The sequence below is a fragment of the Pinus tabuliformis genome, chromosome X (assembly GCF_031772625.1).
Source record: "Pinus tabuliformis cultivar Carrire ecotype Pingquan chromosome X, CPIR1, whole genome shotgun sequence".
NCBI lineage: Eukaryota > Viridiplantae > Streptophyta > Pinopsida > Pinales > Pinaceae > Pinus > Pinus tabuliformis.
This window is the reverse complement of record NC_142308.1, coordinates 1,428,901,142-1,428,914,443: the sequence shown is the minus strand read 5'-3', so window position 1 is coordinate 1,428,914,443 and position 13,302 is coordinate 1,428,901,142.

Genomic DNA, 13,302 nt, shown 5'->3' with positions numbered 1-13,302 from the left:
CAGGTAGTGGAACATCACATCGAACATCAACAACAAGTCCTTCAACTCTTAAAGGATAACCTCGTGTTGGCACATAATAGAATGAAACAACAGGGAAATCAACATCGCAGTGAAAGAAGTTTTGATGTAGGTGATTGGGTATTCCTACGGCTACAAGCATATAAGTAAATGTCCCTCAAGCAAGCTAAGAAGGATAATAAATTATCACCAAAGTATTATGGTCCGTACAAGGTGTTGTGAAAGATTGGCACTATGGCATACAAATTGGAGCTTCCTGTAGCTTCTCGATTGCACCCCGTTTCCCATGTTTCATGTTTAAAGAAGGTTATAGAAGACAAGCTCCTAGTTCCAACAATATTGCTAGAACTTGACAAGGAAGGAAAAATTATATTGGAACCGGAAGCAGCCACAGAAACAAGAACTCGACAGCTACGAAATCGATCAATTTCAGAGCATCTTATCAAGTGGAAGAACTTATCCACTGAAGATTCCACATGGGAGGATGAGAATTTTATGCATAAGTATCCAGAACTACTGAAGTGTTGAGGACAACACATTTTCGAAGGAGAGGGGCATGTTGGGTCCCTATAATACTTGTGATTACCCCATTACTATTGTAATTAAACCCCTTATTAATATTGTTGTTCCCCTATTGCCCCCATATTGTTATTATTGTGCCCCATAGAATCCCTCTATTGTTATTTTTGTGGCTTTATATTATCATTGTTAGGTCAGCTGGATTATATTGTGACTCCTTAGACTCCTATATAGAAAGGAGGTTTTGTCATTTGAATCATCCAAGAATTGTTCATTTATGTAATGTAAAGGAGGTTGTCCCCTCGAAGAGGCTGAATTCTAAGGCGTTGATCCATCCTTTCTATCTTTTCTTGAGCTGGTTTCATAACACTTGATGTTGCCAACTTCTTTCGCCTGCTTGATTGACCAACCAAGTCATTCCATCATGAGGATAAAGAGAAAGGGAGAGAGTGGATCTCCCTACCTGAGGCCTCTTGAAGGAGTAAAAGTCTTGGAAGGAGAACCATTAGCCAGAATTGAAAAGCTAGAAGAAGTTACTAGGGCCATGACCCATCTTCCCAATTTATGATCAAAACCAAAGGCTATATGATCCAGATTTAAACAGGAACGCACCAAATTACAGAGATAACCATAAACACAAAGATGCAGCGAAAATAATACTTCATTTCATTAATGGAAAATACTGAAATATGCTTACAACCAGGAATGGAAATAAACCAGCTAGGGCGATGGTAGCTTATCTTTGAGAAGAGATGTGATGGCTACATGCCTCTGAACTGTGTTACAATGAGGCTCGAAGGCCTATTTATTGTTGAGAAACAATGGAAAACCCTTAACATTCCAAAACCTAACCCTAGGAGATGAAACGCCAAACTGTGGGCCCCGTTTGGGGTAAATTGGTACATCAACTTCCCGGGGTCGTAACTTTGGCATATGATCTCCGTTTAACGCGTACGATAGCTCGTTAGAAAGATCTATCTGAGCACTATCATTGTTGGAACTATCATGTTGCCCCTGGATTCCCCAAAAAACATCGTTTAAGGCCTCAAAATGGCTCCGGAAGTTTAGGACCCGAAAAACTGCTAAAAATAGTAAGTTGTGCTACAATTAAGGAAACTGAAAATGTTGAGAAAGACAATGGTGGGGGCCCAGGTGGACTTGGCAGGTGGCCACCAATATCCACCTGGATCATTCCTCCCCCCTTAGGAAGCAATGGTCCCCATTGCGTTGAGATCCTCCATGAGATGAGGAAACTTTTGTTGAACTTGTTCCCTGGTGAGCCACTTGCCCTGCTGAAGGAGTTGGCCTGCTTTGACAACTCGATACAGTTGGATATTCTGTTGGCGAGTGTTCTTGATCTGTGTGTCCATGATCCGATCAGTTGCAGCTTGTTCCATGCAATCTGGATTTAATTCTGTGGGTTTGAGCTGTTCTGCAATGTCGGATGTGTCTAGCAATGGTGGAAAGTATGGCCGCAGGCGGTCCACATTTAACACTGGGTGCAGGCCAAGGAATGGGGGAATGCTGAGATCAAATGCATTGTCTCCCACAGCCTTAGTAATGGTGTACGGACCATATCGGAGTGGTCTCAATTTCCGATAGGCTCTAGTAAGGCGTTCCTTTTGCAAATGCAACCAGACTTTGTCGCCCACCTGAAACTTGTGTGGCACCCGATGTTGATCATGTCGCTGCTTGTACTTGGCATTTGATTTCTCAAGAATGTCATGGACCTGCTAGCGAATATGTTGGATGCGCTCAATGAAGCTGGTGGCCTTATCTGTTTCGGACTGGACATGAGCTGAATTCATGTGAGTAGCTGCAAGTGGCATGGCCACATTAATGGGGCATAGTGGCTGGAATCCCAAACCCACGTGAAAAGGGCTATGGCCAGTGGAGCTGTGAAGAGCTCGGTTGTAGCTGTGCTGAACATAGGGGAGGCTCTCGTCCCATGTGCGTGGATGCTTTGAGTTATACATACGCAGAATGTGCACAATCATCCTATTGACAACATCTGTCTGGCCATCAATCTGAGGATGGAAGGCTATGGACTTCGTGAGTTTGGTGTCCAACATTGACTAGAGACTGGACCAAAATGTGCTGAGAAACCGACTGTCCCGATCTGAGATGATAGACTGTGGGATCCCAAAGTGCACCCACACTCGTTCAAAGAAGAGTTTAGCAGTGGCTTCTGCTGTGATATTCTTCTTGCAGGCCACCATAATGGCCATCTTCGAGAACCTGTCGACGACCACAAAAACACAGTCATTTCCATGCTTAGTGGAAGGAAGGCCTGACATGTAATCCATGGAGATGGATTCCCAAGGTCGACTAGGGGTAGGCAACGGGGTATAGAGGTCATGCTTCTTAATGGTCGGTTTGGCAATGGCACAGGCAGTACATGATCGGATGTACTTCCCAACATCTTGTCGAAGATTCGGCCAATAGAAATAATTTTGCAATACTGCCACTATTTTCTCGACCCCGAAATGCCCAGCAGCCCGACTGTAGTGTGCTTCCCAAATCATCTTGGCACGCTCGCTTGAAGGAACACAAAGGTGATCGAGGTGACATAATAGGGCATCCTGGAGGTGGAAATCTGCAACCTGCCGACCCTCCAAGAGTGTCTGGTATGTGTGGCTGAATTCTGGGTCGCTTTTGTAGAGAAGTGGCCAATCATAAGTCTCGTGCCCACAAGAGTTGAGCATGGTGGTTAACGCCATGATCGGTGGTTGACTGAGGCAATCTGCAACATTATGGGTGCTGCCCATCTTATACTTGATATTCAAGTGGAACTGTTGCAGGTATGTAGACCACTTCTGATGGCGATCATTCTGCAATTTCCCTTGGGTCTGTATGAACTGCAGGGGTCGGTGGTCTGTGTGGATGACCGTTTCCTTCCCCAAAATGTAATGCTTCCATTGTCGGCAGGCCTGTACAATGGAATACATCTCTTTATCATAAGTGGGGTACTTCCGAACTGTGTCTGAAAGTGTTTCACTGTGATATGCCATTGGATGTCCATGTTGAGTAAGGACTGCCCCAATAGCATAGTCAGAGGCATCTGTCTCGACCTCAAATGGTTGTTGTAAATCTGGTAACGCGAGCACTGGTGCCATACAGAGGCAATCCTTCAAATCCATGAATGCCTTCTATTGAGATTCAGACCAAAAGAATTTTGCTTTCGCACCTCCCTTAGTGACTTGACTCAAGGGCCAAGAAATATGAGAAAACCCCAACACAAACCTGCGGTAGAAATTGGCAAGACCTAGAAAGCTACGGAGCTCTGTTAGAGTGGTTGGAGAGGGCCAATCCCGAATGACTTGGATCTTGGCTAGATCGACATGCACCCCCTATTCATCAATGATGTATCCCAGATACTGAACCTGGGTCATGCCAAAAGTTCATTTCTCCAAATTGGCACATAGCTTGTGTTGCCGCAGTGCTTGGAGAACCTGTCGGATGTGGTGGAGGTGCTCTTCCCAACTCTGGCTGAAGATCAGAATGTCATCCAAGTATACTACTACAAAGGAGTTGGTGAATGGCCGCAAGATGTCATCCATTAGACTCATAAAGGTTGCAGGAGCATTCGTCAATCCGAAAAGCATGACCAACCATTCGAAGAGGCCCTCCTTGGGTTTGAAGGCAGTCTTCCACACATCAGAGGGTTCGATTAGTACCTGGTGATATCCTGACTTCATATCGATCTTGCTGAAATATTTCGCCCCCTTTAGTTGGTCTAGGAGGTCATCAATCCGCGGGATCGGGTACCTATTACGGACAGTGATCTTGTTCAACGCCCGATAGTCAATACAGAGTCTCCACATCCCATCCTTCTTTTGTACCAACACGATCGGGCTCCCACAGGGCGATGAACTCGGATGGATGTGACCTTTCTGCAGGAGCTCCTGAATCTGCCTCTTGATTTCATTGTTCTCCAGAACGGAGCGCCGATAAATTGGTCCATTGGGTAGAGGCGCACCTGGGGTCAGATCGATGGAGTGCTTGACTTGACAGTGCAGAGGAACCCCTGTCGGGGAGGTGAAGATGTCCTTGTACTCCTCCACAATCTTGTCCATCTGTAGTTGTCGTGCAGAGGGACCCCGTCTAGAGGCCGCGGCCACTGTCTTCTTCTTTCCTTGAGGGCGTATCATCAGGAAAACAAATTTCCTGGTTTTGGAAATGATCTTACTGCATTGTTTTGCAGTAATCAAAGAGATGGCGGCAGGTGTTGCTACCTCTGGTATCCTGAACAACTTATTTCCCAATGTAATAATAACAGCACGGGGCCTTGATTCATACACATCATGTCGCTTCCACAAGTATGGTTGTCCTAGTAATACATCACAAACTTCAAGGGGAGCAATGTCACACAATACCTCATCTGTGAAGGGCTTGATGTTGTATGGAAGGCAACACTGCTGGCTCACGCGAAGATCTCATCCTTGGTGAAGCCACCCAATGGTGTATGGTTGTGGATGTGATGTGGTCGGTAAGCCCAACCGCTTCACGACCTCTGTCGAAATGAGGTTCTTTTGACTCCCGCTATCAACAATGAACTGTATTGAGGATCCCTTTACACACATCTGGGAGTGGAAGAGACGCTCCTCCTCCTCTGGATTTTCAGGTTCATTTTTCTGGATCTTTGTGGTAGCAACAGTGGCGCTGGGATCCGCATCAATGATCTGCTTCCCTTTTTCATACCCCTTATCTGGTTCTGACTCAGAGTCGGAACATGCATCTGATTTTGAAACCTTTAGCTCAGCCACCAGTGACTGCTTGGCCCGACACTCACTTGTGTTGCGAGTGGAGCTCTTATGGAACTCGCACCATTTCCAGTGTCCTCTTTCGGCTTCACGGCGCTGTTCTTTGCTGGCAGCTTCGGCTGGTTTTCTTGGGTTGTCCCGCCTTGGCTTTGTCCTTTGTTCTATGTTTTAGGGGCACCTTTCCCCTGCTTTAGATTAGCAGATCCAAAGTCTCGCTTCATTTGTTTAAACTTCTGCTCGACCTTGACGGCATATCGGTATGCCGCGCTGAGCGAGGGGATGTTTAGGAATTGTATTTCTTCCTGGATGTACTTGTGAAGGCAGCCATGGTATTTGAGTATCAAATGTTGCTCTGAATCCTTGATAACCAACTTCGTGCGAAGGGTATGGAAAAGATTGGTGAACTCTGGCACGTCTTGGTCCCTTCCTTGCCGCAGCATGGTCCACTTTATGTATTCATCCTCATAGCTTCCGACAGGATAGTACTGCTCCTTGATGGCATCCCGGAATGAATCCCATGTGGGTGCGACTGAAAATAGTGAGCCAGTACTTTCATTCTTCTGCTCGCAGTAGGTTTCCCACCAGTCCTTGACGTGGGGGGCTACTTTGAGAAGAGCAGAAACAATCATTTCTCGACTCGAAAATTCATGAACAGAAAAATAACCCTCTAGCAGATTTAACCATTTATCTACGACATCTGCGTCGATCTGACCCTCAAATATGAGGATTTCAAAATTAACTTGCACCTTAAAGGGTGTGGCGTTTCCAAAGTAGCTCTTGGAAGCCGATGCGCTGCCTCTGGGTAGCCGCTGAAGGATCTGGGCAAAGCTCTCCATCATCGCGTTTCGTTGTCGCTCGAAGGCTTCTTCGAGCAAGATTTTGATGGGATCTCCTGCCCCCTCGTCTTTCTTCTCGTCCGCCATGGGAGGCCATCGGGATTTGTGAGGCTGGTCTTGCAAAGGTTCAACCAGTTCAAGCCCTAACTCTTTATATCCTGACCTTGTTGGGGACATGCAAAGAAAAACAGAGGAAAAGCAGACCTCTCTGATACCACTGATCCGGATTTAAACAGGAACGCAACAAATTACAGAGATAACCATAAACACAAAGATGCAGCGGAAATAATACTTCATTTCATTAATGGAAAATACTGAAATATGCTTACAACCAGAAATGGAAATAGACCAGCTAGGGCGATGGTAGCTTATCTCTGAGAAGAGATGTGATGGCTACATGCCTCTGAACTGTGTTACAATGAGGCTCGAAGGCCTATTTATTGTTGAGAAATAATGGAAAACCCTTAACATTCGAAAACTAAACCCTAGGAGATGAAACACCAAACTGTGGGCCCCGTTTGGGGTAAATTGGTACATCAACTTCCTGAGGTCGTAACTTTGGCATATGATCTCCGTTTGATGCGTACAATAGCTCATTAGAAAGATCTATCCGAGCGCTATCATTGTTGGAACGGGCAACATCGGTCCATGCCATGGACCCATGTTGCCCAAGGATTCCCCAAAAAACATCGTTTAGGGCCTCAAAACAGCTCCGGAAGTTCATGACCCGAAAAACTGCTAAAAATAGTAATTTGTGCTACACTTAAGGAAACTGAAAATGTTGAGAAAGACAATGGTGGGGATCCAGGTGGACTTGGCAGGTGGCCACCAATATCCACCTGGATCACTATAAGGACCTTCCTGATATAGGTCCAATTCAACTTATCGTAAGCTTTGGCTAGGTCTAATTGCATAATCATGCCAGCCTTCCTATTTCTTAATAGTGAATGCAGCGCCTCATGCGCTTGAATGATGTTATTGATAATTTGTCTTCCATCCACATAACCAGATTGCTCCACAGAAACTAGAGTAGGAAGAAGTTGTTTGAGTCTTTTGGAAACAACCTTGGATATTATCTTGTACACCACATTGCACAAAGCTATGGGTCTAAACCTATCTAGAGTCTGACCATTGTCCTATCTGGATATCAAGGAGATGAAGGAAGTATTAAGCCCTTCAAAATGGTTCTATTCATCATGGAATCCTCCACCACATTCAGAATGTCTTGTTTAACAATGCTCCAACAAGCTTTAAAGAAGCCCACATTGAAACCATCAGGGCCTGTCGCTTTACCATTCTGTGTTTCTTTGATGACCTCACTAACCTCCTCTTTAGTAACTGGCCTATTAAGATTGAAATTATCCTCTCTTGTTACAAGCCTAGGTATATGCCTTGTTAAGTCCCTGATAAAATGATCTCTGTCTGAGATGGTTTCCTGTGCTATACCTTGAAAGTGCAGAACTAACACAATTTCTATATCTTCATGGGAATTAAGTAGATGACCTCCCTCATCCTCGATCGAAGAGATCCTCTTATGAGATCTGTTCGCCATAGTGGATCTATGGAAAAATCTAGTGTTTCGCTCCCCTTCTTTTAGCCATTAAACTCTAGATTTTTGTCTCCAAAATATTTCCTCTTGTTTACATAAATTCTCCCAGTCTTGATGATGTTTGGTGACTTGATCATTTCTAACTTTATCAAAGCCATCCATGATAAGGGCTTGATTGAGTTCCTACATTTTGTCTTCAACAACTTTTTTCACTTCAAAAATATTTCCAAATTCATTCTTGTTCCAGTCTTCAACTCTGAGCTTGATGTGGTTTAGTCTTTTGTGTAGCAGAAACATTCTTGTACCCTGAATATGCAGATCTTTTGTCCACCATTTTGCCATGTTGCTGATGAAATCTAGGTGGGTGAGCCAAATATTATCAAATCTAAAAGGTCTATTCTTGGGGGTGCCAATGCACTGAACCTCAAGTTGTACAGGCCAATGGTCCAAGCCTCCAAAGGGGAGAATTCTCGTTATCATTTCCTTGACGGTGAGCATAAGGTCCTCTGAGATTATGAATCTGTCTAACTTTGAGGCTACTTGAGACTCTCCTCCTCTTTTATTGTTCCAAGTAAAGAGGCCATTACTCATATCAGTGTCAACTAGCTTCATATTATCTATAAAAGTTTGAAATGTTGTAGAGTCTTTGCTTAGAGTTATGGTTCCCCTTTTTTTCTCTGAAAGTGATTTAATCATGTTGAAATCCCCACCCATGATCCATGGTACTCCTATATTTCTATCTCTAAGCTCCATAAGAGAATCTAAAAACCTGAGTTTATCATCCATTCTTTGAGGGTCATAAACATTCGTGACCAGATAAGTCTCCCTATCTCCCACAGGCTGAATAACCATTGATAAATAATTTCTAGATGCCTCAGCATCTATTATGACAATTCTTTGGGGGATCCAAAGAGTGAGTATGCCTTCTGTTGTATTATCTGCTTTAACTTCTAGAAACTCAAATCTATTGAGCCATTTGCTGTGAATTTCCTTTATTTTTTGAATGGAACATTTAGTTTCCCAGATAAAGATCATATTCAGAGCTTCTTGTTTCATTCTATTGCTAATTGTTCTTTGTTTTCTTTTACTACCTAGACCTCTGATATTCCAAGATGTGAACTTCATTATTAAAGATTTGTAAAGGAGTAGTTGGTTAGGTCTTTCATCTTACCTGAATCTATCATTAGCTTTCCGCATTACATCAATAACTCGTTCTACTTTTTTCTGCCTCTCTTCTTTCCTGGGTTCCTAGGAGCTAATCCGAGTGTGGTTTTCATATTTTTCACACCTTTGTTACCCTTCCTATCATTGTTTCTTTGCCTCTCCAGCCTTTTACCCTGAGTTTCCCATAGGACCAACTATTGTACTCTGTTGAACTCTTCTTGAGGTAATGAGTCTACCCCTCCCATGGTCCCCTGTTTCAAGAACCCTTCCAGATCTAGGTGTTCTCTATCAAGAATCTCCTGCAGTTCATGATCCTCCATTTCCATCTCACTCTGGGTCATTTCTTGATCCATCTCCAGTTCTCCATCGCTCAGCATAATCTCTTTCTGTTTATTAATATCCTGTGTTTGTTCACTATCTTCTTCTTTCTCCTTCTCCCCTTGGCTTCCTTCCATTACCTGATCTACTTTTGTTATCTCTTCCTCTTCTTCAAGTACTTGGAACCTGTTCAGATTGGCCTGTTGCCCTTCTATTTTTTGTTGCTTTGGCCCCCTTTTGCCCCCTTTTCCTCTATATCCCACTTTGTGAAAGCTTTTAGTACCTTTCATTGTGGTAGTTTTACTTTTTTTCTCTATTTTACTGAGAGGGCAGTCCCTAAATAGGTGCCCATGCTCATGACACCTGCGACATCTGAAAGGAATATGTTCATAATCTGCTATTTGTGCCGATTCTTCATCAAAAACTTCCAAGATGACCTCATCCGATAGAGCTCCAGACAGATCCATCTCCATAAATATTCGCGCAAAGGAAGTGTATTTTCCCCTTCTAGTGGCCTCAGAAGCTTTGAGAAAATTCCCTAGTTTATTTCCAATGGCAGATAACGATTTTGTTTGCCAATAATGAAGAGGTAGGGAGTAGATTCTTACCTAGACTGGGACCGAAGTGAAAGTCTCTTGCTCCGAGACAAAATTCATCATCCACGGCCTTATGTAGAGGCCTACTGCTGCATAGTAGTAGGGCCCTCTTTCAAACACCCTATCTTTGTCCTCAATATTTGTAAAGACCATAGTGAAGAAACCCTTTGAACCAAGATGTAGGTCAATGCTTCCTTTTGGTTTCCAGTGGTATTTAATCCGTGCTTGTAATGCCTTTTTAGTGGACCATAATCCCAAGAATTTACAAATGATAGCATAGGTCCGTATGTGGTCCCTATGCACTTGCAAAGCAGGATCATTTAAAACTACTCTGGGTGTAACCTCAGTCTTCGGTTTACATGGCCCCTTTTGCACTTTGTTTTTTGATCCTTGTTTATTGTCTTCTTCCTCATTTTATTTTGTGCTATTGTCCTGTCGTGATTTGGATAAATCTTGATCCTCTTCCGTGTTCCTTTTCCTTTCTCCTAAAAGACCTCTAACAGATTCTATTGGTTTCTTACCTCGGCTGGCCACGACCTGCTTGTAGGAGGGATTTGAGCTCCCCCCTTTGCACCCCTCGATCGATTTCAACACTTGCGGAAACTTGAAACCCTAGCTCCTCATTCACCAGTGGTTGTCCACGGAAGCAGTGGACAACGTGTATTCCCCCTAACGAAATATAATCATAAGTTAGCTAATAAGTCTAAAAGATGTTGTTAATTAATAAAAATTTTATTTGGAAGTTTTGTTTCTTTAAATTTAAAAAGTACTATTTTGTAAAACACTTCTTTCTATTTGTCTAGGAAATTATATAATAACATATGTCACATAGTAGAAATGTACGGTACCTAATGTAAAAAAGACAAATTTGCTCAAGAAAAGAGATTTAGAAAAGAGCTTTGAAAACTATATGTTTTTCATCAAATCTTTAATTAGTTTTACAACAAACTAGTTGGGGTTTGAAAATCAAAACCATTCATAAGAAACAAACAAGACAGTGGCCAAAGTTTCTTTAATACAAAGAAAGCTAGAGTCACTATTGTCGTTGCAGAAAACTAAAATTTAGGCAGTGGTCTAATAGTTAGAGCTTATTTGGAGGGAAGACTCATCAATACCATCATTTTCGATCCAAATCAAATAGCTTATTATTATCAAGATGTACTTTTCAAGTGTTGATTTCTGGCTCACCTTTTAAAACAAAATTATACCACTCCATTCGATTTTGTTTTGTCAAGAGAATCGGTAGGACCTTCCCATCCTCTATTTTACGTCAATGAATAACCATCCTACAATGATATAAAGAATAACATATACACAACAAATGCCAAAGATGTAATTGTTGTATACCTATGTCCTAGGAATCATCTGAACTTACGGTGCAAAGAGCTCACCCTGAAAAATAGAAGCCACATGGAATTTACAAAACTTTTTAAAATAAATCTCCAAGTAAACCAATCAAAATATGAACATCCTTTTAATCAATAAAATCTCTAACTTAAAATAAAAGTGGCCTAGAATTTAATGTTATATCAACCATGTCAAGTAACTAACATCGGAGGAGAAATACAGGCCATGCATATTGGATTAGCACAATAATTCATGTGATAAAGCTCAAAATCAAATGGATGACTTACAACTAAGGAACGTGAATAAATGACTTACAACTAAGACATGTGGTTTCCCTTTCAACACTATCATTAAATAACTCTTCTTTATGTCACAGACCATTAAACTTTTTATGATACCAGGTGGAGGTGGTATTGTAACATTAACCTCTGATAGAGTCTGTGTCCATGACTACTTCTCAAGATCTGCTCCATTACCAGCATTTGGGGCTAGATAAGATACATGCAAAAGCCATCAACATGAAAATGAAATCAACATTCTTGTAAAGAAATGGGACGAAAAAAATAATCCACAAATTGAAACAAACTATAGGATAACTCATTCTTACAACATGATTATCCTGTCACGAACAATAAAAAAAGAAATTAGGAGAAATGTAATTTTTGCCACATTTTGACAATAATTTCCTTTTGCATATTCTATGAGCAATTGATGAAAGACATTAGCTAAATCTTGTCAATATCAAGATTACAGTAAAACATAAAGGAACCACTCCTACACATATAATCCTAAACATAAGTATCTATACATATAATTAGTTATTGAGGACATTGTATTTTTTGAAAATATGGAAGTCCAATCTTTGAAATAACAGAATTTCTGGTACCAATGCCTTACAAAGTCTATTCGTTCGAGTATTTATGAAGTCCATTCAGGAATTTCTTCAAAGTTCAAAGTTCAAACAATTCACATGTAGCCTAAAAAAAGTTAGATTTGAAAAGGAGATAACCCAACGATGTAGAGTATATATCACACATTTAAATATCCTACTTTCCAAACATTGAAATGACACTTTTTAGCATACTATTGTGAATTCAGCCCAAAATGCTAGAAAAAAATATTGATGGTTATTTTTTTTGAAATGGAAACTAGGGCCAAATTCCACTTTGAATAGCTCATTTTGGGAATATAATTGTGGCATTGAATTCCTCTTTTATAGAGGATCAAAATCGATCTAAAGATCGTCAAATTTGGATAAGTAGAACCAGAAGTTTGAATTTATGTTTCTCTCATGTAAATTATTGAGGTTGGCCTCAACCATATGTCGACCTAAGAGGATCAAAAGTCATGTCCCCTCAGCTCCACTAAATTGTATATATAGAGGAGCATTCTCTCTCATTTGCGACACATCAATCAAAATAAAAATATATCTCTGTGGCAGTGAAGATTAAGGAGGATAAATTTTGGTTATGGTTGGGACTATTTTGGTTAGGTGTTCATCACAACAGGTCTGAGTTTGGAATCAATGCTTCACTATGGTTAGGGAAAATCTTATATATGGGTTTTGGCTTGTTTCATATGGGACTTCTTCAAGTAGTTTTTCTGTAGCTAGAAGATATTCTCACAGCTTCACCGCAGGCCCTAAATCACTTGCCCAAGAAGTTGAAATAGAACAGAAATTCGTTGAACTTATATTATAGTATTCAGGTGCTTGTTGAGGATGACATGGAAACTTAAAAACAAGCTAGGACTACTACAAATAATAGATCCCTTTTAAGAAGAAAAATACCACACTGTTTATAGAATTCAAGGGTTGGAGCAGCATGCTTCCGAAGCTCTAATCCAGAACTACAAAGATAAATCAATGGTGACCTTAATGTGGTCGTAAACCAAGTCCTTAATCTAGAAAAGGGGAGCATCATGTGAAATAAGGAAGGTCGTAGTAGAAAGGAGTATTTTCATATTAGTAATCTTAGAAAGTAATGGACTATTGTTGCCCTAACCAGATCGATCTTCTACAACAATATGATTTTTCCTTTATGAGCAAACTGCCGAGATTACATGATTGAATGAATCTAAGAGAAGTGATGCCTGATCTTAATATTGGAAAGTTATTTTATATCATTTTACTCTCTCTCTTTCTCTATTGAACATTTGATGATAATAATAAGAAGATTTGGTCAAGAGTTTTC